General features: G+C 39.4%; 1 protein-coding gene across 1 annotated transcript in view; it reads right to left on the reverse strand.

Annotated features, from left to right (window-relative positions):
- Tfec (transcription factor EC) overlaps positions 1 to 17511 on the reverse strand; it is a 73890-nt gene extending 56379 nt beyond the window's left edge. The window contains 1 exon segment of the mRNA NM_022379.2: positions 17373 to 17511. The gene's annotated coding sequence lies outside the window, so the exon portion shown is untranslated.
- Positions 17512 to 19218: the final 1707 nt, after the last annotated feature.

Raw genomic sequence — 19218 nt, forward strand, 5'->3', positions numbered from 1 at the left:
AAAAGGCCATCCAGAAATTGTCCCATGTGGGGATCCAGACCATATACAGCCACCAAACCCAGACAATATTGTATATGCCAAGAAAGTGCATGCTGACAGGAACCTGATATAGCTGTCTCCTGAGAGACTTTGCCAGAGCATGACAAATACAAATGCGAATGCTCGCAGCCAACCATTGAACTGACAGCGGGGTCCCCAAAGCAGGAGTTAGAGAAAGGACCAAAGGAGATGAAGGGGTTTGCAACCTCTTAAGAAGAACAATAATATCAAACAATCAGACCCCGTAGAGCTCCCAGGGACAAAACCACCATCCTAAGAGTGCACAGGGCTAGACCTATGGCTCCATCGGTATATGTAGCAGAGGATGACCTTTTTAGGCATCAGTGGCAGGAGAGACCCTTGGTCCTGTCAAAGCTCTTGATGCCCCAGTAGGGGAATCTCAGGGCAGGGAGGTGGGAGGGAGTACATGGGTGGGTTGGGGAGCACCCTCATAGAAGCAGGGAGAGGCAGGACAAGATAGTTTCTGGAAGGGAAACCAAGAAAGGGGATAACATTTGAGATGTAAATTAAAACGTATCCAATAAAAAAGAAGTGAATTATGAAATTTTAAGAGAAAATGGGTGGAACTGGGGCGGAAAAAACCTTTATAAAGGTAATTGAAGCCCATAAGAACAAAAGTCATGTGTTCTGTTTTACATGTGGGTCCTCATTTAGACCCTCCAGTTATTTTTGTTAGATTTGTTTAACATCAAGGATCTGTGGAAACCAGGAAACAAGAGGATGAGGGGGGAGAGGGTTTTCTGATTTCACAAAAGCTTAAATATTTATTAAGATAAGTCAACAAACATGTTCAAATAATACTCTGTATTTTTATTCACTCATCAGTTAAAGCAAAACCCTCCTGTAGTGCTTGACTGTACTATTTTTCATCCCCAGTGACCTTTTGATATTATTTTCATTATGAAGTAGCAAATGTTCTTTCAATGGTGCAGAGAATAAATGGGAGACAGGACTGGCTTCTTTAAAAGGTCATGTTTCAAATATTTTTGGAAAGTTACCAATGCACTTTTTAAAAAATTCCCCATGTTCTAGAATAGATCTGAAGTCACAAAAGAGAATGTTTGTGATAAGAATTCAAGACTCACTGTTTTTGAAACGCCTTGCATCATTCCCTCCCACATGTGCTACCTCTATCGCTTTTATTATGTCCCAGTGTTTGCATTTAGGATGATCCCAATACAATGTCAATTTATTTGAACTTTATAAAAGAAATTCACAGACCATTTAGTTTGGCTGAAATTAATATATATGCATATAGGTTTGTGTGTGTGTGTGTGTGTGTGTGTGTGCGTGTGTGTGTGTGTGTGTGTGTGTGTGTGAAATTTTGACATTTCTGTGAAACCTAAAAGTGTCATATAAAGGTTTACGCTTGAGAGGGAAAAAAAACCTAAACAATTAAAAGGGCTCTAAACTATGTTTGACTGCTAATTTTTTTATATCTTTTATCTACTTTATGGGTTGATGTATGATCATCAATTAATGAAGTCATTTCTATCATAATAAAATGTCACCATTAGAAATGCAGTATTCTAGTCTAACAATTTTCTAAAGAATATGATTGGGGCATTTTAGGTAGTTAAATATTAAAATAATCTAATTGAAAATGAGACTGAGATTATTCATTTTGATTGACAAACTGCTGACACTGGCCCTGTTCATAAGTACATTTCCATCACTCAATTCTTATAGAGATTGGTACCGTTTATGAGAAAAGGGTAAAACTGATCTTGTCTTCATTTTACTTAACGAATCTATGTGATAGATTTCTGGCTTTCTGTGGTTCACATGCACCTGTTATGAAAATGTGTAGAATATCAAATTCCTCAAGTATTAGGCCATCTTAGGAATGACCCTCAGTCACACAGTTGTCATAGATTGACCTCCCCTTGTATATCTAAAGTACGTGTTTCTTCAGAATCAAGGAAACATACTCGTTTTGATTTTTATGGATACAAAAAGTATATACCCAAGGAATGTTTTACTGGAAAAAAAATCTAAGAAGCTGAACTTAGTCAAAAGTCTTGAGTGTGAAAACAAAACCAGTGAATCACAAGCTAAATCATACATCCCAGTCATTCAAGTGACTGTCTCCACACTTCCACCAGGAAGGTTCTCGAATGCACACAGACATAAGGGCTTCCTATAATTCCACAGCAAAAAGCTTGCAGCTTGCACACCTTCACAAAATTGCCTCCCAATGTACACACACACACACACACACACACACACACACACACCATTAACTAACAAAATATTTTTAAATCTATTAGGAACTTGGATAGATTTACCATGACAGGATGGATGTATACTAAATCTTTCTACTGTGTCACTTAGTGTAGACTAATAAAACCCAAATGTTAAGCAATACTGTAATTTGTAATGCATAGAAATTCTAGTAGAATTTCAAACTTGGGACCTCGTTCCCATACTTTGTTTTTGAGAAAAGAAACCAACTATAAAATAATGAAAAACATCTTCACATCAATGATAGAAGGAGAGAACAAACTGTATTAGGAAGACATTTTTAACATGTCTAAGCCTTCCTAATAATTTTATGACTTTGTAGTATAAAATAATACATCCTTTATCAAAGTTACTGACATCTTAAGCCTCAGAACCTCAGAAGATCCCAGAAGGAATCTGGATATACAATTTTCAACAACATAGGAGTTCTGAAGATGTAAGGAAACTTCTACCATGGAGATCTAACCTTGGATTACTGTTCAGGTCCAGTGTAATCATTAGGGTCATACCAAAAGGAGACAGAACAGACAGAGGAAGATGTGGCAATAAGAGGAGAAATCAGATGAGACAGGGCGTGTTGGAGAGACCCATGGCTCCAGCCACATATGTAGCAGTGGATAGCATTTTCTGGCATCAATAGGAGGGGAAGCCCTTGGTCTGGTGAAGGCTTGGTACCCAGTGTAGGGGAATGCCAAGGCGGGGAGGTGGGAGTGGGTGGTTGGGAGGGGAAGCATCCTCATAGAAACAGGGTGAGGGAGAGAGGGGAGAGGGGGAACAGGGAGAGAGGATAACATTTGAAATGTAAATACATAAAATATCCAAGAAAAAAGATTTAAAATAGAGCTGAAATCAACCAGACACAGGAAACTAAAACAGGTAAAAGCTGGGAACAGGCAACAGAAACTTCCTAGATCTTCTAGAAAGGGTGTAAGCCTTACTATGCCCTGAGTGTAGCCCAGAGCAGCTTTGCAAACACTCTGCCCACCAGATTTCAACACAACACACTTAGGTCCTGATTTCAAACCACTAGTATTTTTAGCAAAGTTGTTACACAGCAGCCATGAGAAAGGAACAAAGATATGTTTTTATTTTCTTATTAGTTCTGTGTTTTATTCTTTTCATTCTAGTGATATCATGGATTTTGCTGAGGACTTTTAAGAAATAGCCAGCCTAGAAATGCTGAGAGTATGGGATTTCCCAATCACAGCTTTACTTGAGAAAATGCTGGGGAGAAAAACAAAACAGTTCCCCAAATACAGTGCCTTCAATTAACCTCTTGATGCTACCAAAATGCCCTTGTAGCAGAAATTACACCGATAAAATGCTTGTTCCTCCCTCCTTCCCTCCCTTTCTTCTTCTTCTTCCTCTTCTTCTTCTTCCTCTTCTTCTTCTTCTTCTTCTTCTCTCTTTCTCTTTCTCTCTCTCTCTCTTTCTCTCTCTCTCTCTCTCTCTCTTTCTCTCTCTCTCCCTCTCTCTCTCTCTCTCTCCCCCCTCTCTCTCTCCTGTCCTCTCCCCTTCTCACACTGACCTCAACAAAATACACATGAAAAGAAATAAACATAGACAACTGATAAAGATCTGAAAATACTTCTCCAAGCTTCATTCTTAAAGCCTTATTAAACTGCTGGGGGATTCAGGAAAGATACAGTTACAATCAGTTTACCACTTCAGAAATATGCCACTACCAATGACGTGGAGACTTAAGTTATTAAATGACCACACTAGGGCCAAAAACAAACAGCAATTTACTTAGTAACTTGGGAGAAAAGACTAGGAAGTCCAAGAATGGGAATAGATTCTGTAGTGGGAAAATATAAACCAAGTGTTTCTCATAATATAGACAAAGACGTGATTAACAGTACGTAGCCCTGGTGAGTTTACACAGGGGATAAAGAGGATGAACAGTCACATACGATTCTGTGATATGGGATTAGAAGACATGTAGAGGGGAATTATGAAACAAGGTGCATTTTGAAGGAAAAAAACAACAGATTCAGCATTGACTTCATGAAATCAGAGCCTGAGGGACAGCTCGGAGGGAGGTTGGGAATAGCTGAAGTACAGAACTAGGAAGAAGGATGGACTTGGAAGAAATCACTGAATCATTTTTTTTCCTAAGTTCATCCAGAAGAACAAACATCAGGAGGACAGAGCATTCAGAATTCTGAGCAGCACCAAGGGGTGGTAGAAACAAAACAAAACAAACAAACAAATCTCACAAATGTCCCAAGAAAGGAGGGCAGTGTACGATCCCAAGGTCAAAGTGGGACAGAGTTTAAGGAGGAGTGTTTCACAGAGTCAAATGCCACAGAGAGAAGGAATAAGAGATGGTGTTAGCAGACTTGGAAATAAGTGGGTCACTGCAGACTCTTGGGAGCACCCTTTCCTGCTAGGGACAGGGAGTGGAAAGCGACCTGCAGGGACAGTCCACTGTGAACAAGATCTCAGGACTTAGGCTTAGACAGGGTGCTGACCCCTCTTTCTCCACAAGCTCCATAGAGGAACTCACTTGGTAATGTAGTTTCAAAGTCCGTGTACGTGCAGACACCTCCAAGTGTCTCTGCACCAGATTGCTGTGTGCTATAGCATCAAGAACGCAGTGATCCGTGAAGTAGGCTGCGCTCAGTGCCAAGGCCTCCTTACTCTTTGCATGGGTGATGCTATCCAGGGGTTTCCAAGGGACACTTCAAAGGTTTTATCCATGCTCTGAAGTTCTTTTACTTTTTTAGAGTTCACATGGGTGTGCTTGGGGAGAGGTGGTCCCCTAATGATAAACAAGATGATGATTTTTGCATATTTTTGTATTTCAGTGGTTATAGGTGAATAGAGGCGTGTGTACATATATGTTTGCAAGTGTGCTTATAGAGACACAACAGTTGCAGAAGGCAGGCAGAAGACCCAAGGGAAAAGGGAGATTGATTAGATTGATTAGTTAGCTGGCTGAGGATAGGTGTTAGACCAAAGCAAAGACCCAAGCTTTATCAGAAACATTCTCTTCCTGGAAAATGGAACCTGACATTGCAGATTTCTGAGAGGGGGTTAGGAATCTCACGTTGTATTAGATTATTTTAATGTGATTCTTTGCAAATCCATCTAGTCGTAACGGAGAGAGAGCTAAGAAAGTGTGAAGCAGGGTGAGAGAAGCTAAATATAAGAAATCTGCCCGATGAGCTAGAAGATGGGCTGTAGTGCTGATGGGTGGGATAGAAGGCCCAACTGCAGCTAAGACTCGTGAAGTAGTAATTATGTCGTAGTATATATATCATTATAGGACTGTCTTCTATGGCAGCAACTGGCCATGGATGAGCTAGTGTATGAAACTCAAATTAGGAAAGGCTGGATGTAAAAGGGGTAAGGGCCAGACCAAGTGGGAAGAAAGTGGAGAATCCAATGAAGGAAAGGACTCCATTAGACCAAAGGGATACCCAGAAAGGAAGAGAGCAAGAGAACTGCAGCTCTGAGGTCTAGCCTAGGGCATTGGAGCCTTTCTGAACTCACAAGAACTTCAAACTCAATACCTCCCCGATCTATCCTTACAGACTTTTCACCACACGTGCAAACATGGTTCTGACCTCTTTGTTATGACTTGTAGAGTCCTTTATGATGCCAAAGTGGTAGACAGTTTATTAACATTAAATACTACGTCGTCCCACGAGCACAGCAAAAGTAATGATCTAGTGCACAGACAATTTGACGTCTCAGTGTTTCCGCCATTGGTAGCTTCAGTCTCCATGAGAGGCTTAGTATATATGAGTGTTCTCTAGCATACAAAGTAAACTTTTTAATATGCAGCTACAAGGTTATAGTATAAGCAATCAAGTTTCTTTGAATGGGATTCTTATACACTATTATTTATTCTCAGAGAATTTTTATAGCCACTGATTAATCCCTTTTATGATCTCTGACTTAATCACCTGTAACTACTATTGTTTATTGGTATTTCAATTAAATTAGATAAGGAGCAGAGAAATAAAGATTACAGATGTATAAGCAGGCCAAGTCTACTTACCTCTATCCTGGTGCTCAATTCTAAGTTAAAAAATGCATTCATAGTTTAACGATAGTAGTATAACTTGGCACATACTGCTTGCTTTTAATCAAACACATGTATTGCTATTCTGTCTACCCTTTCTCATCTGACCATCCCATCCCACTAGGGAAAGGGAATCCTTACACTGTGGCCTACACAATGAGGTGAAAGGTAGGAGTATATGATAGAACAAAGAAAGCACCCAAAACATCCCAGACCAATTCCCTGTTCCCAGTCAGGAGCCATCATGGAACATTTTGCTACTCAGATTAACAAATGTCTTCATGAAAATGTCTAATGCCGAGGAGGGAGCATTTCAAAATTCATGCCCCTGAGTTGTTTTCTGTAACATAAATTTGGGATAGTCTGAAATGTATAATTGATGTACATTATCAAGATGATCACTGAAACAGTATGAATAATGATGATATTTAAATATATAGCCCAATGTCCCCTTTCTTTACCATAAGAAATGTTACATAGCGACCTCTTTCACTCTACTAAATGGCTTTATTGCTAAGAACAATTACTCATATCATGACTGAAAAAAATAAACTTGGAAGCAAAGCCAACGTAAGCTTTCTTTCCCTTGATCAATCACAAATTAAAAAAAAAAAAAACAACATGATAGATTAAGGGACTGTAACACAGAGAAAATATGAGTGTTAGGCTATCTGAAGAAATGTGTCATTATTTTAAAGTCTTTGCAAACACTCTGTCCCTAACTTCTATCTAAACTTATATTGAATTTATGTTTTTAAGTACACGAGATAACATCTAAGTCCAGAACATATACAAAACATTTTCATGTGAAAAGTAAGAATTTGGGAGGAGTTAAGGAACAGCACATAAATAATTCTTTCTAACAATAACAGGATATTTCAGACTCTCAATGTAAACACATTAGGCTACTCAACCAACATAAACCAGACTTTATAAAAATGTGCTTAGAACAGACAATAACCTCATTATGTCTTCCCCACAAAAATTTAAGACTATAATATAAGCATAAATCATTCTTTCCATTTTTACAGTGTTATTTTTGTCTTGCCCAAGTTTGGAAGTTCATTGCAAAATCAAGTTTCCGAAGGGACATTATAATTGATACCTAAAATGGCTTCCTTTAAAACTAGCTTAAAGAGTAAAGTTCGGCTAAAATTTTCTTGCTTCTTATAAAAACTTCTATTCAGTGTTTTGTTTTCATTTTCGTTCATAAATTCTCTCTGGGAGGACTATCACTACTGGCAAGGTCAGCTCTGTTTACTATAAAACCCTGCTAATTAAATAGACCACACAATATCTGAGAAGTCATTTACTGTCATGCGTCTATCATCGACCCTTCAGAAAAGTCAACGAAAGCGAGGCTTTCTTAGCGTGCTCCAAAGTTGGAATAAAGTTTCAGGATTATTGAACTGTGTATGCATCAGGAAAATGTGATTGTGTTGTAGCCTATAAATACACTGCCAACTCTAACTATCGCTGAGACAACTCAGTCTAGAAAGTCAAATGCTGCAGCATGTCACTTTCAAACTTCTCTCCCTAGTCCCAGGGAAATCGGTGCAGATTTCAAATAAAGTTATTTAAAGTAGATTCTGGTATACAGCCGCCCACGTCCTCCTGAGTCAAATTTATCTGTTAGAATGTTTCCAGTCAATCTGACCACTTCAACCTGACAGGCAAGCCAACCAAATCAGCAATCAGCAGGCCAAAAAATCTGTCAAAACCATTGCCTGAACTGGTGATTACATTTTGACTGACTCGAACAGTCAAGTTAATCAAAATAGTCAAACCAGGTTTCCCATGTATACAATCTCAGGGTCTGCTGTTTCTGAGGTGTGCTCTGTTTATATATTTGAAGAGAGTTTTACTTCGTTGCATTGTTTAGGAATAACAAGTCCAAGAAGTCGTGAGCTGCTAGTTTGACAACAGAGGCTCACATCACTTTGGAGTGACTCCACAATATCTACAAAGGGAAGAAAAGACCCATGGACAGTCTGAGCTCTATGGAAAGTAGGCAAGGGGCAGGAGCTGTAGAAGAGAACTTGGGCCCACACACATACCCAGAGGACCACATTTGTTAATTAGGACATTAACACCTGGGTCTAACCATAGGCACATGCTAGCTATACTTTATTAGGTGAAACGAACCACCAAGGAGAAGCCCCTGGAGGCTGTAGGAAAAGCAATGCCACTATCCACAGTTCTGATTTATTCTCAATGTGAGTAACATCTTTTCAAAAGGGGTTAACCATGAAAATGTATGCTTACTATATTTTTAAAACGGGGGTGAGCATAAGGGATTCAATTGCTCATTAACAAAGGCCAATGTGGAAATGTATTCCAGTGCTTACAAAGCTGTGATAGGTTGCAAGTTTTTGAATCAATTCAGCCAGCCTGACTCCACTTTGAATGACAAATCACCATAGATTTGGACCAAATGTTTCCTCTCAGTATGCATGGACACTTAACGGCACAATGAATGTAAACAACAACATAATTCCCAAATAATTCCCAAGCACAATCCAATCAAAATCACTTAGTTTTGAAAGTTTGTGGACTGCAGGGAGATGATCCAGCTCATTCATAATATTGAAAGCCTCCTGTTCAATTAAAGTATTTAATTAAGTAGTGGCCTGCATAACATATACTGTTTAAGTGTAGTCTCATCAATAGTAAATCATTCAATACATTGCCAATATCCAATAATAGCACTAAGAAGCTGGTATTGCAAGATTGCTATTCTGCACAGGCATTAGTTTATAAGCATTGTATTGGCTTCTCATTTAACAGCCATAAAACTCCTAGTAGATAGATCGGATTTACAAATGAAGAAGCAGAATTATCCATAAATAATATAACCTGCCTGGAATCAAAAAGCTGATTATGACAGAGACAGTTTGGAAATCTAACTGTCTTGTTTTAAAGCCTATGTTCCTTCTAATACATGTTTCTGAGAATGCATAATACACTTAACAACAGCATGCATTTCTGGTTACCCAGCAAAGAAAGAGTTGCTTTTGCAGGTTTGGAACTTCCTCAAGAGACAGATGTCACTCAAGAGGAACTGTAAACCATAGAAGCCAGAGTGATCTAACACCTCCCTCCCCAACATGTGCACAATACTGTTACTGTGCTTTATAAATTGCCAATTAGGCTCCAAAACAATAAATGTTTACCAGACAAAACCCACAGGTTTCAAGGGACTTGTCACTGTAAAGGGTTTTAAAGACTAACTTTTTCCGCAAACAAACACAAAGTACAAAGTCTTCTCACATGATAATAGCTCTAACATGAACAGGCAGAAAACTAATGTTTACAGTACCAAAATAATTCCATACTGTTTTCATGGGTGATTTTTTTTCAATCCTCACAAGACACAGAAATCTCAAACAGCTGTGTGTAAAAATCCTAAAGGCTGAAGGAACAAGAATGAACTGAGCCACTGGGAAGAGCCTAGGCTTCGAGCTAAAACTCTACATTGGAGGGGATGATCTAATGTATGGGATTAACATCTCAGGAGACTTGCCCTGGGTCAGTCCATCTCTCTGTGATGCCTTATCCTCTAGATGGAAATAAAAACAGTGAACTCTTTTAAATGTGCCCTATGGTCTGATTAAAGATTGAAAAGGGCTCTAAAAATCCACAGCACTCCCAGGGAAAATGCTAAATATCATTATCATTATTACACCAAATGCCATAATTTGGTCTCCTCAGATTCCCTTTTTATGTAGATTCCATCAAACTCTGACTTTTGACTTTTCTCCTCTCTGACCAAATCTCCAATGACAAAGCAAAGGGAAATGTTGAGGCAATTAGTGAGAAATGGAAGCAATTAATTCCCTTTTTTTTAGTGGAGACCTGGCCTCTGTGAACCAGTTTAACCAAAAATAATCAATGACCTTTCCCTGCCCAAACTGAAGCAAATCTACTTGATATTTGTCCCCGGTTATCCATCTACTGCTTCGACATTAATGAGTCTCTTCACTTCGCCCCTTTCTTTCATGAAATTCAGACATCTTTTCTTGTCCCTTGTTACCTCTGCATCTGCTATTTTTGCAAATTGAATACAGTTAGGGGCCTCGTTATCCTTGTGTAAGACTTGGAAACAGTTAGGATAGCATTGATTCTGATGGGTCTTTCCCCCCACACACTGAACTCTTTCCCCTCTCTTGCTATAAAGATGAGGGTTTGTCCCCAACAAATGAAGAGTTCAAGTACTGTGTAGACCCAGATCTGGTCCAGTTCTGGTACATTGCTCACCCATTACCCACCGTGAGAAAGTCAACTAGTCTTCCAAAATCATCATTTTCTCTTCAGAGAAATAGTAACAGCACCACTTGCCTCTAGAGCATTGTCAGATTGAAATATATGGCAGAACTTGGGGAGTCTTTAGTACATAAAAAAACACATAATACATCATCAGGGCTTCCTAGTATCACCTAAGAAGAAAGCAGCTATGAGAGAGATGAGGAATAAAAAGGGGTAGCAGAGGAGAGAGGAGGGGAGAGAAGGAGGCAAGATGAAAGGAGAGGACAGGAGGGGAGGGAAGAAAAGGTGGTTAATAAGGAGAAAGATTTCACCAAATATAAATGATTTAGGCATGTGTTAACATTCATCAAAGAGGGCTTCTACTCGGGCAGGAGTGGTTAGTACTCTGCCCCTCTCTTTGGTTTCATACTAAAAGAGTTAATATTAACTTACCTACTTATTTTTTTTTACAAAGTATCTACTTATCTTAGAAAATTGCGGAGAGTGGTGAGTATGCTTTTTGTTGTTGGGATGAATTGTTTCATCCTCATACAAATCTAGAAAAGTGTTGTCCTACATCTCATCGGCTGTGTTTACTGGGATAGATACATGTCACTACAACCGCAGAATGCAAAGGAATTGACAATACACTCTGGGGAGCAGGGGGATGTGTGATATCTTATGGGGAAGAAGCAAATTGACAGTTCCTTCCCAAAGTGTGCATGGCTACCACATTCTCTCCTTCACTGTGCTCTGAAAGTTCAATCCCAAAGCAGTCCCCTAAGAGGAGAACTACTTTCCTAGGAGGCAGAGTGAAAAGCTTAGATATGAGGCTGTAGCTGATTGTCAGATTCAATGCTATGAAAATCTGTCAGAAATGTGGAATTGAGACTTCATAAGGAGGCAGGGAAAGGACCTCCTTTCATGCTCAGGGGTAGATTTCCTGTCTCGGAGCTCCTTTTGTCCAACCCAAGTTTGACCTCTTAAGAAATCCATAGCTATTCTTGGGTCCTAGAGTGGACTTTAAGCCCCAACAGACTCCTTATCGTTTACCCTCGTACCGGGACCCTGACCTTCACTCTCCATACTCGGCATTAATTCTTCTAGTTTACACTGACAGAAACAGACTTATTTGAAGTCACGTGGAAAATGAGTAAGACGCTAAAACTGCGTATTTGACTTCCTATTTCCCTGTGTGTTCCACCAGCTCTATACCAGGCAAAAACAGAGAAATCACTGAATCATGTGTTTGCTCGAACAACTTGTTTCAGAGCTGATGTCAGTCAACACAGAAATGACTCTTTCCACACTGGGAAATGTCACTGCTTATCAGCAGCTCTCCTCTCTCATGAGGTGGGGTCTCTTGTATTCTCAGCAATGTGCTTTCTGATTACCAACAATATACATACTTGCAAAATATGGCCCAGAGATATCAGTCCACATAGCTCATATAAAAAACATTTCATTCAATATATTCTGATCATGGTTTCCCCTCCCTTAACTCCTCCATAGTCTTACCCACTTTTCCATATACTCACTTATCAAACTCAATGCTCTTTCTTTCTCTGTGACTTTAGAAAACAAACTAACACATAAACAAATTACAGAATTTTTTAAAGGGGGGAAAAAACAAGAAACATAAACACCCATAAAAACAAAAAATCAGAAACTATAATATATAAGCCAGTAAGGCAAAAAAATAAAAACAAATTTTATTTTTATTTACCCCCCACCAAAAAAAAATAAAGCAATATGAGACAAAATGTCTACAAAAATACTATTGAGTTCACTTTGTGTTGACTATATACTGCTTGGGCAAAGAGCCTAAACTTAAGTAGTTAATATGCCCAGGGAGAGTTAATTTGAAAGAACTAGTTTTCCCATGGCAAACAGATGTCAGTTGGGTAGACCTTCTTATTGGAGATGAGAAATCAAGTCTGCTTCCCCGTCTCAGCCTGGGATCCCAAGTGGGTTAAAGCAGGCTTAGGAATATTCTATGAACAAAAATGCACAGTCTTTTACCTTCTAATCTTTCTAGATGACTGGAGCCGAAAAGCTTATGCAAATAATGATGCTGATGTATCCAATCAAGCTACGGCTATGATCGACTCCCTCCAAGTCTTAAGATAAGCAGAACTTTTATAGGTCTGTCTCCCCCTTATCTTTCCACGCCTCCTTCTTACCATTTCTCACAATGGCCCCAAGCTCTAAAGGAAACAGTGTGTCCTGTTTTTGCACATGCTAAATTTTTGCTTAGCTTAACTGGCAGGATCTCCAGCTTCTTCAGAAAATGGCGTCATTGGTGAACACATTGTGTGGGCGGCGGGCCCATTGACTAGCTTCTCTCTACTCAGTTCAAGAGGAGATATATGCTCCAGACTTCCTAAATATTTCATAAGGAAGTTTGGCAAGAAATTCTCAAAAAGCTCATAGGGATGGTTATTTTCAGTTAAAAGAAAAGATGGAGGGGGGTAAAATGACACTGGTGCTTTAAATTATGAGAATAGTGAGGAAAAGGTAAAAGGTTTATATGAGCTTGGTAGAAAAAAATACAAAAATCTATAATGATATGTGCAGTTTTGATAGGAAGGACAAATCATCCTTTGCCAGAAAATTGCCTGCAAATTATAATTGTAGAGGAGGGAAAGTGGCTTTTTCAAATTGGAGAGAAGCACCTGAGAGGATATCAAAGGGTCAGATGCCTGTTCACTAAACGTTATTAAGGAGAAATCGAGATTTAAAGTTTAAAATCTGGTAGTTAAAGTGCTGCCTGCCAGCTGTTGGCACGACATGGTCCAGTGCGTTCGGTCATATTTGCATCTGCAAAGCCTCCAAGGGAAGAGAAGCGCTGAATATTACCACCTGGCCATACACACCATCGGCATCCCAGGTCCTGGTCTCGACCTTTGTGTAAAAACGCTCTATATGGAATTATGTAGAAAGCCCTGGCTCACCTTCTTGGGTCTACGTACGGTGAAAACCAAATATTTATCCATGTGCACACTGTCTTCTAAGCATTGGGAGCATGTTTGTATAAGAAAGAAATATAGGACGGAGTCAAAGGAAGGGTATGTGTCTGCTCCAATGGCAGTAGGTAGGACATAAACATAATGTCTTTGTTAGGAAAACTGAAGAGCGTTTTAATGTACACAAGTGATGATTTTAAAAACCCTTCCAGGTAACTCAGAAGCAGACACGAGGGCATGGGGTCCTAGCAGAAGTCCTCCACTAGCACCTTGAATGCGCTTCATTATGTCCTGTCTAACTTTTACATCAAATTCTCATCTCTTCTTTTAAACTTAAAAAGAGAAAAGAGAAAAAAAGTGCAGCCTTATGGGTCTTTAGGGGTGTGGGGCTCAATCTGCTGTTATCTCTGGGAATAATTAAAAAAAATCTATAACAAGATCTTCCCAAGATTTCTTTTTAACATGTGGCCAGGGATGCACTATTCTTACATGACGGCCTGGAACCTGCGCTCATCATCTCCCGCCTCTGACACCCACGTGCACGGATCCCAAGTATTCACCAGTGCGCCAAGCAACCAACCTGTTTTTAACACTGGTCTCTTGAGGAAGTTCCACAACACCCTCTCACCTCACCAGTACTTGCCTTTCCCTAGTTTCTTAACTTATAATTCAAATGCCTCCACTCTTAGATCGTTCTTGTTCTGGTTTGAAATAGGGCTTTTCATGCCCCCAAAGAATCCCATTTCACAGAATCACGACTATCAACTGCTCACCCGAGTTGGGGGAGGGGAGGGCAGTCAAACGCCGAGATATCTCTGTAACACCTGCAGAGTCCTGCATTTGAAACTGGCAACTGGCAAAGGAACGCTTTGTAGAATGCTCGCTTTCACTATGGCACTGTCTCTGTTCGAGTCCTCTATTATCCTGTCTTCATGGCTTTTGTGGGGTTGGTTCCTCTCTCATCCCCCTGCTTTAGGTCTTGAATTCCTCTGCTCGCTCATACTAGCACGGGAAACCGGAGTAACCATGGATTTTGCTCTCTGCAGTAGTTTTACTTGGTGCCAAGCAGGTGTTCCTATCAAGGTGACATTTGCAAACATCAGGATGACGCATGCAATTCGTTTGTAAACTTGACCCATTTTTGAATCTGCCAAAACTACACGTCTTATTCTGGTGTTATCTTGATCGTTTTTAACTGTAAGAGTTGATCTCCTGCATCCCACATACAGCCACCAAACCCAGACACTTTTGTGGATGCCAAGAAGAGCTTGCTGACAGGAGCCGGATACAGCTGTCTCCTGAGAGGCTCTGCCAGAGCATGACAAATACAGAGGCAGATGCTTGCAGCTTATCATTGAACTGAGAACAGGGTCCCCAATGGAGGAGTTAGAGAAAGGACTGAAGGAGCTAAAAGGGTTTGCAACCCCATAAGAACACAATATCAACCAATCAGACCCTCCAGAGCTCCCAGGGACTAAACCACCATCCCAAGAGAACACAGAAATGGACCTATGGCTCCATCCGCATATTTTGCAGAGGATGGTCTTGTTGGGCATGACTGGGAGGAGAGACCCCTGGTTCTGTCAAGGCTCGATGTCCCAGAGTAATGGAATGTCAGGGAGGGAAAGTGGGAGGAAGTGGGTGAGTGGGTGAGGGGGAACCCTCATAGAAGAGAGGGGTGTGTGGGATAGCAGGTTTCTGGAGGGGAAACCAGGAAATGGGATAACATTTAAAATGTAAATTTAAAATGCAATTAAAAGCAAAACAAAAGCCAACAACAAAAAGAGGTGATCTCCCAGAGAAATCTGCAATGGTGAGCTGATTTGAGATAGTTTTAGTAGTACACTGATGGATTTATAAGATTTGCACAGTTATCCCGTTATTATCCACATGACTCTGTTTGAAGCAGCTTTTATCCATGTTCAAACAACTGTGTAAGGACACTTTGTTTCCGCTTTCCTTTTGCCTTCCTGACTATTCAAGTCACTGATTTATCGTTGTCATCATCATCATCATCATCATCATCATCATCATCATCACTTATTTTTTTACAGTCCAGTTTTTGCTTCCCTTCAGGTCCACCTTCCCACAGTTCCTCATCCATTCCTCCTCTCCCCTGTCTCCAGGAGGATGTTACCCCCACTGACAGACTTCCCCACACCCTAGGGACTCAAGTCTCTCCAGGGTTAATTAAGCCAGTCAGTCCTCTGCTGTAAACGTGTCAGGGCCTTGGACCAGCTCCTATATGCTGTCTGGTTGGTGACTCAGTGTCTGAGAGATCTCAGGGGTCCGGGTTATTCGAAACTGCTGGTCTTCCTAGGGGTCCTCCTCCTCTTCAGTTTCTTCCAGTCTTTCCCTAACTCTACCACAGGGGTCCCTGACTTGAGTGCAGTGGTTGGATGTAAAGTATCTGAGTCTGTCTCTGTCAGCTCTCAAGCCGCTGTTTTTAAAAATGATTTTCTGCTTCCACTCTGCAAACCACTACAATTCCTGAAAAGTCTACTTGCTTTAATTTGGCATCTTACACAAACACCTTGCAAAGTATCTTGTCTAGTTAGAATCCAAATGCTTGTGTCTAAGACATTAAGTTGAGTTAACATCTAAGAAACTTGTTTTGCTTTTGACACCAACTCCAAGTTTCAGTTCAGCAAAACCTCCTCATCCATTACATTATTCTACTGCTTCACAAAGAAAGCAGAGGAGAAAGTAACAGAACCCATGAAACAAACAATGTGAAGATAGGAATTCCACTGAGTTCATAGCTTTTCAAGTTTCTTTAAATACTCAAGTATAAACCTCAAGTTTGACCTATTTAAGGTTGCTTCCACCAAATATGGAAAAGATTTAATTCAAAAGCCACTTGAAAGTGTCTGGCCAGAATCAGTTTCATGTAAGATCCAAGTGAAGTACCCTTCCCTCATGATCTTGCTGAACTCAGCATTCTGTTTTAGCTTGCTTTGTTGACATGGCCTTTGAACGGGGAAAAATTGTCAAGTACATTGAAAACTCTTTATCACTAAATGAGGCTTCTGGCAAATAAATTACCGATGAATTACTCAAACAAAATTAAATATTATCTCAGGTTCATTATTGCTCTCAAAGTGCCTATTCCTACTGAAACGAGAATAGTATTGATGATATGGAATAACCACAGAAGCAAATATATGTACATATACATATATTAACGCTTCTATATTTATATTCATACACATATAGAGAAACAGCCCTAGCCCTAATTGTTAGGACCTTGTTTCAATTTAAAATTATTACTTTAAAAGTTACTGGTTTAGTATACTTGAAATCTCCTAAATCTATTAAGTACAAAAGAATAGCCTAGCCTAGCCTTGGGAAAAGAACACATGCTAAAATCCTGTCTGGTATTATTATCTGCTAAGAATAAAACTTATATACTCTTACCTTTAAAAACCAATAAAAACAGACATAGTAAGAATGTAAACAGAAATTAACATTTACTCATGAAATAGCATATGATGCAATAAAATGCTAGATTGCATTCCCATTTAATAAATATCTGAAAATATTAAACTAGAGGAATAAATTCCCTAGGTTATCATGAACCAAAACAGTGATTTGTACATCTTGATTAAAATAAGACATTAATAGCATTCCAGTTATATCTCATGCACATTAGAGCAAATCATAGGTTGGCTGCTCTAAGAGCCTGCTACCTGGTTATCATGCGAGATAAAAACCCTAATTACAAGCGAGCTATGCACATTATCAAGGCAAAACAGGTATCGATTGAACTTGTCTTCATATCTGTTTAAAGCATAGAAAATTAACCTTCCGGTTTGGTTACCTACCAGCACTGATTGGGTTCTAGCTGTGTTATGTCATTACAGCTGCAAACAGCTCCACATATAGTCCCTCGTCCCTCAACATAAGCGCAAAAGTCAAGGGGTCTGTTCATGAGGAATGCATGGTCTGAACAGCTTGGAATCCACTTAGTTGAGGAAGGAGAAAAGAGAAGTCACCCTTTAGGGCATTTCCTGAACTCTGGTTGGAATTTCGGTTAAGGAAGAAGAAATGACACAGCAGTTTCACGTTAAGGCGACTTCCTTTCTTTATCAGAAATGTGCTACTAATTTGAGAAACAACATTCCAGCAGAACTACTCCACAGTGGTGTGGCGACAGTAAAAATTCTCTCATTCACGCCGTTATTGCCCCATAATAAACATTTTTCCCCAGAATCACAATGGCAGTGTGTGGTTATTAGCTCAGTGAACTAAGACCCCACAGTTATTGCAACACATACTGCCTTACAAGTAAGTTTCTTCAGAACACTGGCCTTGCCCTCTTTTCAGTTAGGAATTACACTCTGACTTAGAATAGTTGTCGTTTGAGCTTTTGCTTTAAGACTATTTCCCGAACTTTATATAATGCAAGTTTTCTTACTTCCTAATTTGCTCTCAAAGACTTCATGATAACTTAAACCTTAACCAAGAATAATTGATCTTCCCAAGTATGTTAGACAGAAATATAAAATTGAACTTTTGATATATGTGTGTGTGTATATATATATATGTATATAGTGTTTGTTACATACATTTTGTTTTATATCTATATATGTAAAGGAAATACATTTGTTTTACATATATATGAAAGCTATTTGATATATAGATGTATATCAAATAGTTTTCCTCTTGATCCTCAAAGCTGCCTCTCAAATAAGTTATCACCTTCCTTTCTTTCTTCCTTTCTTTCTTTCTTTCTTTCTTTTTTCTTTCTTTCTTTCTTTCTTTCTTTCTTCTCAATCAGACTTTGTTGATGCCAGGGGTTAAAATATGAGCCTTTAGCCAGAAACACAAATGACTCTACTAAGAATCCAGATCAGGAGTAAGTATAGTAGTCTAATTTTCAAAACAAAACACAAATGTTTTCTCTAACAAAATTTGATATACTTTTCCTGTAAAGCACCTAGTAATAAAAGTTTTGTAGTATTTGGGTCACAAGCCATTCGTGACTTCCCAGTTCTGTTGCAGTAATGGCGTACTTTGACAATTCACAAATGGATGACCACAGTAGCACGTCTATTTCTTTGTCTCCATTTGGAAGCTCCTGAAAAGTTTGTTCTGGCTGTCTGTGATTTCACATTTTATGCTCTTTCTAAAACTCAATCTAGTCAAGCTCTTAAAAGCTACTGACCAGAGCACCTCAACTAGATTATCAATTGATACTACTAGTGGTAGTATTTTTCCAGTTCCAACCTATTTTCCGTATCAACAGCATGTGCTTAATAAGCCTTTAATGTCTTCTTCCATTTGTATCAGTGAACACTAATTGTATAGAGTAACAGGCCTCACTGCTTCATCTACATGTGTTTTCAGGGTACCACAGTAAGACATTCTTCTGTATAATTAGGCATCCTCTTCCATTTCCTTCTCTTTTCAATTACTAAGATTGAAATACATGCAGTGTCCTCTTACCTTCTGGACTCCTGACCTTGACTCTGACAAAACTTCTGTCTAACGGAAAAGAAGCTGACGTTCATTAAGGTACAGGGTTTTACTGTGTCTCAAATCTCCAATGTTCTTCAAAGGCTCATGGGCTAAAAGCTTAGTCCCAGCTTGGCATATTAGGAAATTATGGAAACTTGAAGAAACAAGACATACTGGAAGGCCTTTGGCTACTTGGGACATGCTTTGGAG

The sequence above is a fragment of the Rattus norvegicus genome, chromosome 4 (assembly GCF_021556685.1).
Source record: "Rattus norvegicus strain SHRSP/BbbUtx chromosome 4, alternate assembly SHRSP_T2T, whole genome shotgun sequence".
NCBI classification, from domain to species: domain Eukaryota; kingdom Metazoa; phylum Chordata; class Mammalia; order Rodentia; family Muridae; genus Rattus; species Rattus norvegicus.